This window comes from Neoarius graeffei, chromosome 5 (assembly GCF_027579695.1).
Source record: "Neoarius graeffei isolate fNeoGra1 chromosome 5, fNeoGra1.pri, whole genome shotgun sequence".
Lineage (NCBI taxonomy): Eukaryota > Metazoa > Chordata > Actinopteri > Siluriformes > Ariidae > Neoarius > Neoarius graeffei.
Genome location: NC_083573.1, coordinates 67281803 through 67292065, shown reverse-complemented (window position 1 = coordinate 67292065; position 10263 = coordinate 67281803). Strand labels below are relative to the sequence as shown.

The window sequence follows — 10263 nt, the reverse complement described above, 5'->3', positions numbered from 1 at the left end:
GAGGCGACCACTACACCACCATGCCCCAAAGTTGTAGTTCCCTGACTGGGAATCGAACCTGGGCCGCGGCGGTGAGAGCGCCGAATCCTAACCACTAGACCACCAGGGACTATATAACAAATATGTAATATTGGATTATTTTCCTCAATAAATAAATGACCAAGTATAATATTTTTGTCTCATTTGTTTAACTGGGTTCTCTTTATCTACTTTTAGGACTTGTGTGAAAATATGATGATATTTTAGGTCATATTTATGCAGAAATATAGAAAATTCTAAAGGGTTCACAAACTTTCAAGCACCACTGTAGCTGATATAACCACATGGGCTCGGGATTACTTTGGCAAACCTTTGTCAAGTACAACAATACGGAGTTACATCCACATGCCAGTTAAACCTTTACTGTGCAGAAAGGAAGTCTTATGTTAACTGTGTCCAGAAGTGCCATCGATTTCTCTGGGCTCTGAGGTATCTGGGATGGACCATCACACAGTGGAAATGTGTGTATTGTGGTCAGATGAATCAGTACTCCAGGTCTTTTTTGTAAGAAATGGATGCCTTGTGCTTCAGACCAAAGACAAAAAGGTCTGTCATGGTATGGGGTTGTGCCAGTGCCCTCAGCAAAGGTAACTTAGACTTACATTAATGATGGCAGCATTAATGCAGAAAAGTACATCGAGATTTTGGAGCAACATATTCAGCCTTCAGGATCACATTTTTTTCCAGGGATATTTCAACAAGACACTGCAAAACCACATTCTTCACACATTATAAAGGCTTGGCTGTTGAAGAAGTGGGTGTCTGTCCTCAATAGAGAATGTGTGGTGAATTTTTAAAGGAAAAAATTGACAACGACGACCCCATCCTGTCGCACAGCTTCAGCCCTGTTTGCAGGAAGAATGGGACAAAATGACACCTGAAACGTGTCAGCACTTGGTGTCTTCAGTTCCTAAACATCTTTTAAATGTTGTGAGAAGGAATGGCAATGTTATAAAGTGTTAAATGCTTTACCGTCACAAATTTTTTTAAAATGTGTTGTGGAACAGGATAAAGCGGCTAGAGATAATGAGATGAGATGAGTGTTGGAAGAATTAAAATTGATGTGTTTATCAAAAAAAAAACCCAACCAATAAAAGTCATGAGGTAAAACATCAAATAATGTGCTACTGTGGTGTTTTGCATGCAGTACAGGTCAAAGATGATTTTCAAATAATTGTTACTTGGCTAAATTATGTGGAGAACTTCTGATATCTTGCATAGTTACAATCATGCAGCTTTTTCTGGTTCCTATTAAACAACTTTCTGCTAATGCAGCAGTTGCTCTAGAATCAAAGGCACCAGGTCTCGCACCTTCACATGAAATGTTGAGTTTAAGTAGTGCGTTTTCCGTGTTCACTCTGCTTGAACACACAGGAGTCTGGAGTGCCTCTACTGAATATAGTCCAAGTGACATAAACAATAGTGTACCATTCCAGACTATTGTTCCCTACATGAATGTTTAGTCAGATAGTCAGGGCTTTTAACCAAGTTGGTATCAGTCATGGCCATAGTTGGAGTATTCTGTGCTAGATGCATGCTTTTATGTCTCATGCTATAAAATCACTGGGTTGAACAACAGAGACATTGTTTTCACCAAGATTGGGTTCACAAACTGGAAAGCGGCATTAAAAAAAAAAGAGTCGAGATTCCAAAAGCATGCCACTGACAGTTGAACGCTATGCATAAATGGAACACAGAATTGGATCTGATGAAACCATATCTTGTCTACTAGGTCAAACACAAGGGGAGAATAACTGTTATTACATTAAATGAATTCGTGAAGTGGTGCAATTTCTCTGTGTGAATGAGTTGCATTTCATGGGAGCACAGAGAGAACTCAATCATGAAGGATTGATGATGATGTTTCTGCTGTCCTTTTCTGAAATTTATTTGGGTACACGTTGGTTAAATACACTAACCTTGCTGAAATAGCTAAAACTATTCACCAAAATGCAAAATACACCTCCGAAAATATGCAAAACAAAATAACACAGTAACTGACACTCTTGTTGGTCTTGCCAAGTGAAAAGGAAATATGAAAATACAGACACAGCAGGGTTCTGCATCAAAATGTGATGGGACTGGAAGTGTAATATTGAGAAAATGTCCTTAGTAATTCGATTTGTGTGTAACTCAGTTTCGGAGGAACATTTGATTGGTTTACTGGACCGGAGTTAGTTGGATGCAGAATATATAGGGTGTCCAAAAAGTCTCCATACACAGGGACAATGAACACTTTTTAGCAAAATGTAACTTTTGTTTTACAAAAGTTCCTCTACATGATTGTCATTTCTTTACAAACATACACAGTGTCATATTTCCCAATTATGATGATGTTGTGTTAACACATCTGGCATTATACATGTAATTGCATTTTGCATTCTTTTAAATGTTCTTTGCTCTATATATTTTCCTGGTACATCATGGCCTTCATGTGTTCTCCCAGGTAAAAATCAAGTAGCCAGAGATCTGGGGATCTTTGAGGTCACTCCATGGAACCACAGTGACCAATCTAAGAACCTGGAAACTATTGATCCAATCATCAAAATCAAGTTTCAAGTTTATTTGTACAGCGCTTTTAACAATAAACATTGTCGCAAAGCAGCTTTACAGAATTTGAACGACTTAAAACATGAGCTAATTTTATCCCTAATCTATCCCCAATGAGCAAGCCTGTGGCGACGGTGGCAAGGAAAAACTCCCTCAGACGACATGAGGAAGAAACCTCGAGAGGAACCAGACTCAAAAGGGAACCCATCCTCATTTGGGCAACAACAGACAGCCTGACTATAATATTAACAGTTTTAACAGGTATAACCCTCAACTGTCCTCATGGGGCCGTCCTTCACAGGAGTGGGGCGATAAAACTCCGACCAGACACAGGGCACCAGGATGGATCAAGCAGGTCCGAGGGGCAGAAGAGGCCAGCATCTCAATCCCAGGATCAACATGTAACTCAGAGGGACAGATGGGGGGGGGGGGGGGGAGAGAGAGAGAAAGAAAACACGTTGTTAGGTATGCCCTAAAAATGACAAGTATTAAATCTGTGTGGTAGGCTCGCAGAGACGAGAGTCTTTACATCAGGCATGACGCACAATGGCATGTTAATATGGTAAAAAATATATCATGACCTGCTCTGGCTGGATACTTGATTGGGTGATGGGAGCACACTCCTCAGCAATGATGAGATGCAGATGGGACCCTTAGGCCTGGCCAAGACAATTCAGTTACATTTCACCGGGTCTGGGACATGCGACAGAATGTCTGACGGCCGATTCCCTGCAGGCTACGATAGCCAGTCGAGGTCCCCACCGTCTCCACCAAAAGATTTCCTGTTGACTCCATGTAACTCAGAGGGACAGATTTGGGGTGGGGGGGGGGGAGAGAAAGAAAACACAGGTGGTTAGGTATGCCCAATGTCACCTGAATAAGTAGGAACAGTATACATATTGCACCGAGTGCAAGCAGGGACTCCGGCAACTAACTATGACAGCATAACTAAAAGGAGAGAGCCAGAAGGTAACACAGGCATGAGGGAGCCCCGGGACATAAAGCAGCCAGCCACTGCACCGTCAACAAACTCGAGTGAGCAAGCGAGTGGGGACTGACAGCATCCATACATCCCAGTTTACCAAAACACTCTGTCTGAGGACCCTCCAGATCTACTCCTTTACCTCATAAACACCATTAACAAAAGGCTTGACTAAACAGATATGTTTTCAGCCTAGACTTAAATGCTGAGACTGTGTCTGATTCCCGAACATTACTTGGAAGGCTGTTCCATAACAGTGGGGCTTTGTAAGAAAAGGCTCTGCCCCCTGATGTAGCCTTCACTATACGAGGTACCAGCAGATAGCCTGCACCTTTTGATCTAAGTAGGCGTGGCGGGTCATAGAGGAGCAGAAGTTCACTCAGGTACTGTGGTGCGAGACCATTTAGTGCTTTAAAGGTCAATAGTAGTATTTTATAATCAATACGAAATTTGATTGGGAGCCAATGCAGTGTGGATAAGACAGGCGTGATGTGGTCATATTTTCTAGTTCTAGTAAGGACTCTTGCTGCGGCATTTTGAACTAACTGGAGCTTGTTTATGCACTTATTGGAACATCCAGACAGTAAGGCATTACAATAATCCAACCTGGAGGTAACGAAAGCATGGACTAGTTTTTCTGCATCATGCAATGACATTAAATTTCTTATCTTTGCAATATTTCTGAGATGAAAGAAAGCTATCCGGGTGATGTTATCAATGTGAGTTTCGAATGAAAGACTGGGGTCAATAATCACTCCGAGGTCTTTTACTGCTGCACGTGAAGAAACAGAAAGGCCATCCAGAGTTACTGTGTAATCAGAAAACTTACTTCTAGCTGTATGTGGTCCTAGCACAAGTACTTCAGTCTTGTCAGAGTTAAGCAGAAGGAAATTTATAAGCATCCAGTGTCTAATGTCCTTAACACATTCCTCAATTTTATTAAGCTGGTGTCTCTCATCAGGTTTTGCAGAGACATACAACTGTGTGTCATCAGCATAACAGTGGAAACTAATACAATGTTTACGAATAATATCGCCCAGAGGTAACATATATAGAGAAAAAAGCAGTGGACCCAAGACAGAACCTTGTGGAACACCAAACTTTACCTCGGTACGTCTAGAAATATCACCATTTATATCGACATACTGATAACGATCAGTTAGATAAGACCTGAGCCAGGAGAGGGCCATTCCCTTAACTCCCACAACATTTTCTAGTCTATCCAGAAGAATGGAATGATCAATGGTATCAAATGCTGCACTAAGGTCAAGCAACACAAGTAGCGAGACACAGCCCTGATCAGACGCCAACAGTAGGTCGTTTACTACTTTAACCAGTGCTGTCTCTGTGCTATGATGAGGTCTAAATCCTGACTGATACATTTCATGGATGTTATTCCTATGTAAATATGAGCATAACTGCTGTGCCACAGCTTTTTCAAGGATCTTGGAGATAAAGGGGAGGTTTGATATTGGCCGATAATTGGACAGCTGACAGGGATCAAGGTCAGGTTTTTTAATCAGGGGTTTGATAACTGCTAGTTTAAAGGATTTGGGTACATAGCCAATCATAAGAGAAGAATTTATTATTTTTAGAAGTGGTTCAATTACTCCAGGCATTATCTGTTTGAATAGATGTGTCGGTAAGGGATCTAGTACGCAAGTTGAGGCTTTTGATGTAGAGATTAATGAAAGTAATTCAGTTTCTTTTAGGGGAGTAAAACATTCTAACTGATGATCTGATACAGTTATATTGTTAACTACAAGGTCACTTTCATTGTCTAACCTTAAATTAGTAGTTTGAATTTTTTGTCGGATATTCTCAATTTTGTCATTAAAAAAATTCATGAAGTCGTTGCTACTACATACTGCAGGTGTGCATGTGTTGATAGTGGACTTATTCCTGGTTAATTTTGCTACAGTATTAAATAGGAATCTAGGATTATTTTTGTTATCTTCTATTAGGGAGGAGAGATATGTTGATCTCGCAGCACTAAGAGCTTTTCTATACTTCAGGAAGCTTTCCTTCCACGCCAATTTGAACACTACCAATTTTGTTTGACGCCATTTACGTTCCAATTTTCGAGTGGTCTGTTTTAATGTGCGAGTGTCATCATTATACCAGGGTGCTAATTTTTTGTCTCTGACCATTTTCCTTTTTAGAGGAGCTACATTATCTAAAGTATGGCGGAATGTTGACTCTAAGCATTCAGTTGCCTGATCGAGTTCTGCAGGGGCTGACAGTGACCCAATCAAAGTTGACAGCTCTGGGAGATCATTTATAAAGCTCTGTGCAGTAGTTGACGTGAAAGTACGTTTAATACAGTAGCGTGGTGAGGTGCATATATTATTACTCAGACATATTTTGAATGAGATGAGACAATGATCTGAGATAACTTCAGACTGTGGAAGTATGACTATATTGTCTACGTTTAATCTGAATGTTAGTATTAGATCAAGGGTGTGACCACCATTATGGGTCGGTCCTATGACATTCTGCTTAATCCCGACTGAATCTAAGATGGACACAAACGCTGTTTTTAAAGGGTCTTCTGGGTTATCAAAGTGAATATTAAAATCTCCGACAACTAAAGCTTTGTCTAAGGAAATAACCAGATCTGAGATAAAATCTGCAAATTCAGAAAGAAACTCAGAATATGGCCCCGGGGGCCTGTAAATAATAAGCAATGGAATTAACTGGGTAGACTTATTTTTCGAGGCTACATACATTATATGAGTATGAAGAACTTCAAATGTATTAAATTTATAACCAGGTTTGTGTGTTACACCTAGATAATCGTTATAAATAACCGCGACGCCTCCTCCTCTGCCAGTTAGACGAGGCTGGTGTATATAACTGTATCCAGGAGGACTCGCTTCATTTAATGCTATATATTCATTTGGCTTAATCCATGTTTCTGTTAAACACAGTACATTAAACTCCTGATCAGTAATGAGTTCATTAACCATTAGCGCTTTAGATGTAAGAGATCTAATATTTAATAGCCCCACCTTTAGATCAAAGGTGCTGGCAGCAGCTGTACAGTCAGTCTGATCTAATTTTATATTGATTAGGTTACTGGAACAAACTCTCTGAAAATTTCTACCTTTTTGTTGAGCTCGGGGAACAGACACAGTCTCGATGTAGTGGGCCCTGAGTGACGACTCTGTGCAGCTAGCAGACAGTCGGTTTAGCCTGTTCGTCTGCTCCCTGGCCTTGGCTCTGGATTGTCAGAAATTAACTAGGCCTGTTCTGAGACTATGACCTATGCTGCAGGAAATGAGAGCAGCACCTTCCCGAGTGGGATGGATACCGTCCCGCCCTAACAGGCCAGCAGTGCCCTCAAAATTAGCCCAATTATCTATAAAGCCCACACTGTTTTCAGAGCACCACCTGGACAGCCAGCAGTTCAGCGACCATAACCTGCTGTAAGCTACATCGCCACGCCGCATTGGGATGGGGCCAGAGCATACTACAGCATCGGACATCGCCTTCGCTAATTTAAACACCTCTACAAAGTTACTCTTAGTAACCTCAGACTGACGAAGGCGTATATCATTAGCTCCTGCATGGATAACTATCTTTGAGAACCTGTGCTTGCCTAGGACCCTAAGATTACCTGCTATGTCCGGCGCCCTGGCTCCCGGTATACACCTGACTAAAGCTGCTGGTGCCCCTAAAGGCTGAGCTAATTTCACGTGCCGTATGATAGAGTCCCCTATAACCAGAGCTCTTTCAGGTTTCTCAGTGGGTGCATCACTAAGGAGAGCAAACCTGTTCGACACGTGACGCGGAGAGGAGTGGTGCTCCCGTGGGCGAGCCTCAGCGGTAGCTTTGGCTCTACGCTTATGCCGCCGAGCCGTCACCCATTCGCCCCGCTGTAAAGGCTCTAATGCCGGAGTTGGGGGATTGCTAACTCCACCTAGGGCGTCCAGACTTTCCCTAACAGAAACTACACTGTTCTCACGCTCACTAACCTGCTCTAAAGCCTGGACACGCGCTTCTAGCACTGAAATCTTCTCCGTCAGAGAGCTAACTAATCTGCACTTATCACAAGTAAAGCTAATAGAGCTATCGCTAGTGACGGAGGAAGAATGACTAAACATCCTGCACTCAGCACACTGAACAGGCTGAAGGGGTGCCATGATGAAAAGATTCACGTACCTTAAATGAAGATCTGTTGATATTAAAGCAGATCAGATGGCCTCCGCTTGTGGACTTTACACAGGAGGAGAAAAAAAGAAAGCTTCCGGTCTCGGCGTTCTTCCGAAAAAAGAAAGAGAAAAAACCGGAAAAAAAAACCGGAAAAAGGAAAGCGAAAGTGAAAAGTACAAAAATGAAAACGACAGTATAAAACACAATCATCTCCTATGTATGGAGACTTTTGGGACACCCTGTATAACCAGAAATAATCAGACAAATGAGGGATACAGTACTGATAATATCATCAGCCAGTGTTATGATGGAGCGTCTGTCATTAGTAGGATATAGGCATTGTTGCAACAGAAGTTTGGCAGGCACATTCCATATGTTCATTGCTATAACCATCAACTGCACTAAGATGTGGTTCATGCAGTCCAAGGAGTAATGTGTCAAAATCTTTTCTGATTGCTTTCAGTCACTCCATTCTTTTTCCCACCATTATTATCCATCCATCCATGATCTGTAACCGCTTATCCTGTGTAGGGTCGCAGGCAAGCTGGAGCCTATCCCAGCTGACTATGGGCGAAAGGCGGGGTACACCCTGGACAAGTCGCCAGGTCATTGCAGGGCTGACACATAGAGACAAACAACCATTCACACCTACTTTAGAGCCACCAATTAGCCTAACCTGCATGTCTTTGGACTGTGGAGGAAACCGGAGCACCCAGAGGAAACCCACACAGACATGGGGTAAACATGCAAACTCCACACAGAAAGGCCCCCATCGGCCACTGGGCTCGAACCCAGGACCTTCTTGCTGTGGGGCGACACTGCTAACCACTACACCACCATGCAGCCCCTTTTAGTTCCAGTGACGGAAATTGTAATGCTAAAGACATTCAAGACAATTGTGTACTTTGAATTACAATTACATTAAACTTCACTAATTAACTTTTGCTTTTTGTATCAATAAGCATAGTATTATGAAAATATACATTGTTTTCCAATAATGTGATAGTATTATTCATTTCGAACGCATGCACACACACATGAGCAATGAGCACACACACATATCCAGATCAGTGGGTAGCTATGCTACAGTGCCTGGGTAGCAGTTGGGGGTTAGGTGTCAGGTGCCTTGTTCAAGTTCACTTCAGCTTAAGGTTGCCCCATGTTAACCTAACAACATGTCTTTGAACTGTGTGGGAAACTGGAGCACCCGGAGGAAACCCACACAGACATGGGAACATACAAACTCCACACAGAAAGGTCCCCTGGCTTGAACCCAGAACCTTCTTGCTGTGAGGCGATAGCACTAACCACTAAACCACTGTGCCACCCCCCGCCATTATTATATGACCCAAATTTACAATACCCCCCTCACTTAAGGGGGACAAGTCACTATGAGATGACACGGTGTATAGTGGAGAGCCTGGAGGCTATCCTGAACATTTTGCTTGATGTTTCAGTAGACAATGAGGCAGCAATGGGTGTATACACAGAGGCAGCATGGCTGCTTAGGAAGTGTAATTTCTTTAAATTGGCAAATTCCTTGAAAAGTTCTCAGTTTCTTGAAGGCTGCAAATTCTATTTTGCAGGCAAAGTCTGTCCATGATCCGTCCTGAGGTAGTCATCACTGTCTCTCTGCAAGCACTGAAAAACATCAGAGGTGATGATGTATGGGATGGCTTTGATATATCAGCAGATAACCCACATGTTGCAAAAAGAAAGAGAGCCATCAGTACACAGATCACGATCATGTTTGCTCTCTCCAGAGCTGGTCTCACTGACTCCTCTACTCCCAGCCAGTCTTTGAAGAGATCTCTTCTAAACTTTTTCAACAAGGCAGTAGGTGAAATCGGAAACAGATTTTCAAAAAGAAATCTAGATTTGATGAAAGCACTAATCTGTCTCCTTCCACAGTCTACTACTTTTCTAAGTTTTGCCCTCTTCAGCCCCTCCAACTGCTTGCCGAAAATGACATTGCCACGGATAATGTGGAATGCGAAAGTCATGTTGCAAAATCCATGATACTAAATAAATACTCATCTGAAAATGTGGACCTCTCAGCTGTGTGCCAGCATGTACAAGGTTTATAAGGAAATGTTTTCTCAGCTTTATGCAGTGAATACCACTGCCTTGGTGATAGAGGGATCCACTAAAGTGTGAGAGTTCTTTTTCATGTGTTCTGATCCCCTTACTTCCTACCATGCAACATAACAAGAAAAGGAATTTGGTCATCTTGGCTCATAAAAAGTCTATAACAAAGGGACTAGATATGTATGAGAAGGAAAGGACTAAATTTTTGAAGGAATCATTTTGTGTGAAGCAAGAATAGCTTTGTTTTCTTCAATGTTCACCCAATAATTGTTGGGTCTTTTGATTTACTTTTCAACCAAGTTGAAAACGTGTATGAAAAAACAATACATTCATATGTTCATAGTTCAGTGTAGTTAGTTCATAATTACAGTGTCTTGCAGAAGTATTCATCCCCCTTGGTGTTTGTCCTGTTTTGTTGCATTACAAGCTGGGATTAAAATGGATTTTTG

The 10263-nt window shown here is 41.9% G+C and overlaps 1 non-coding gene across 1 annotated transcript; it reads right to left on the bottom strand.

The window, feature by feature from the left end:
• Positions 1-37: 37 nt before the first annotated feature.
• Positions 38-109, bottom strand: trnae-cuc (transfer RNA glutamic acid (anticodon CUC)). The gene has a single exon. It is a non-coding gene; the product is annotated as a tRNA-Glu (tRNA).
• Between the last annotated feature and the right edge of the window lie 10154 nt (positions 110-10263).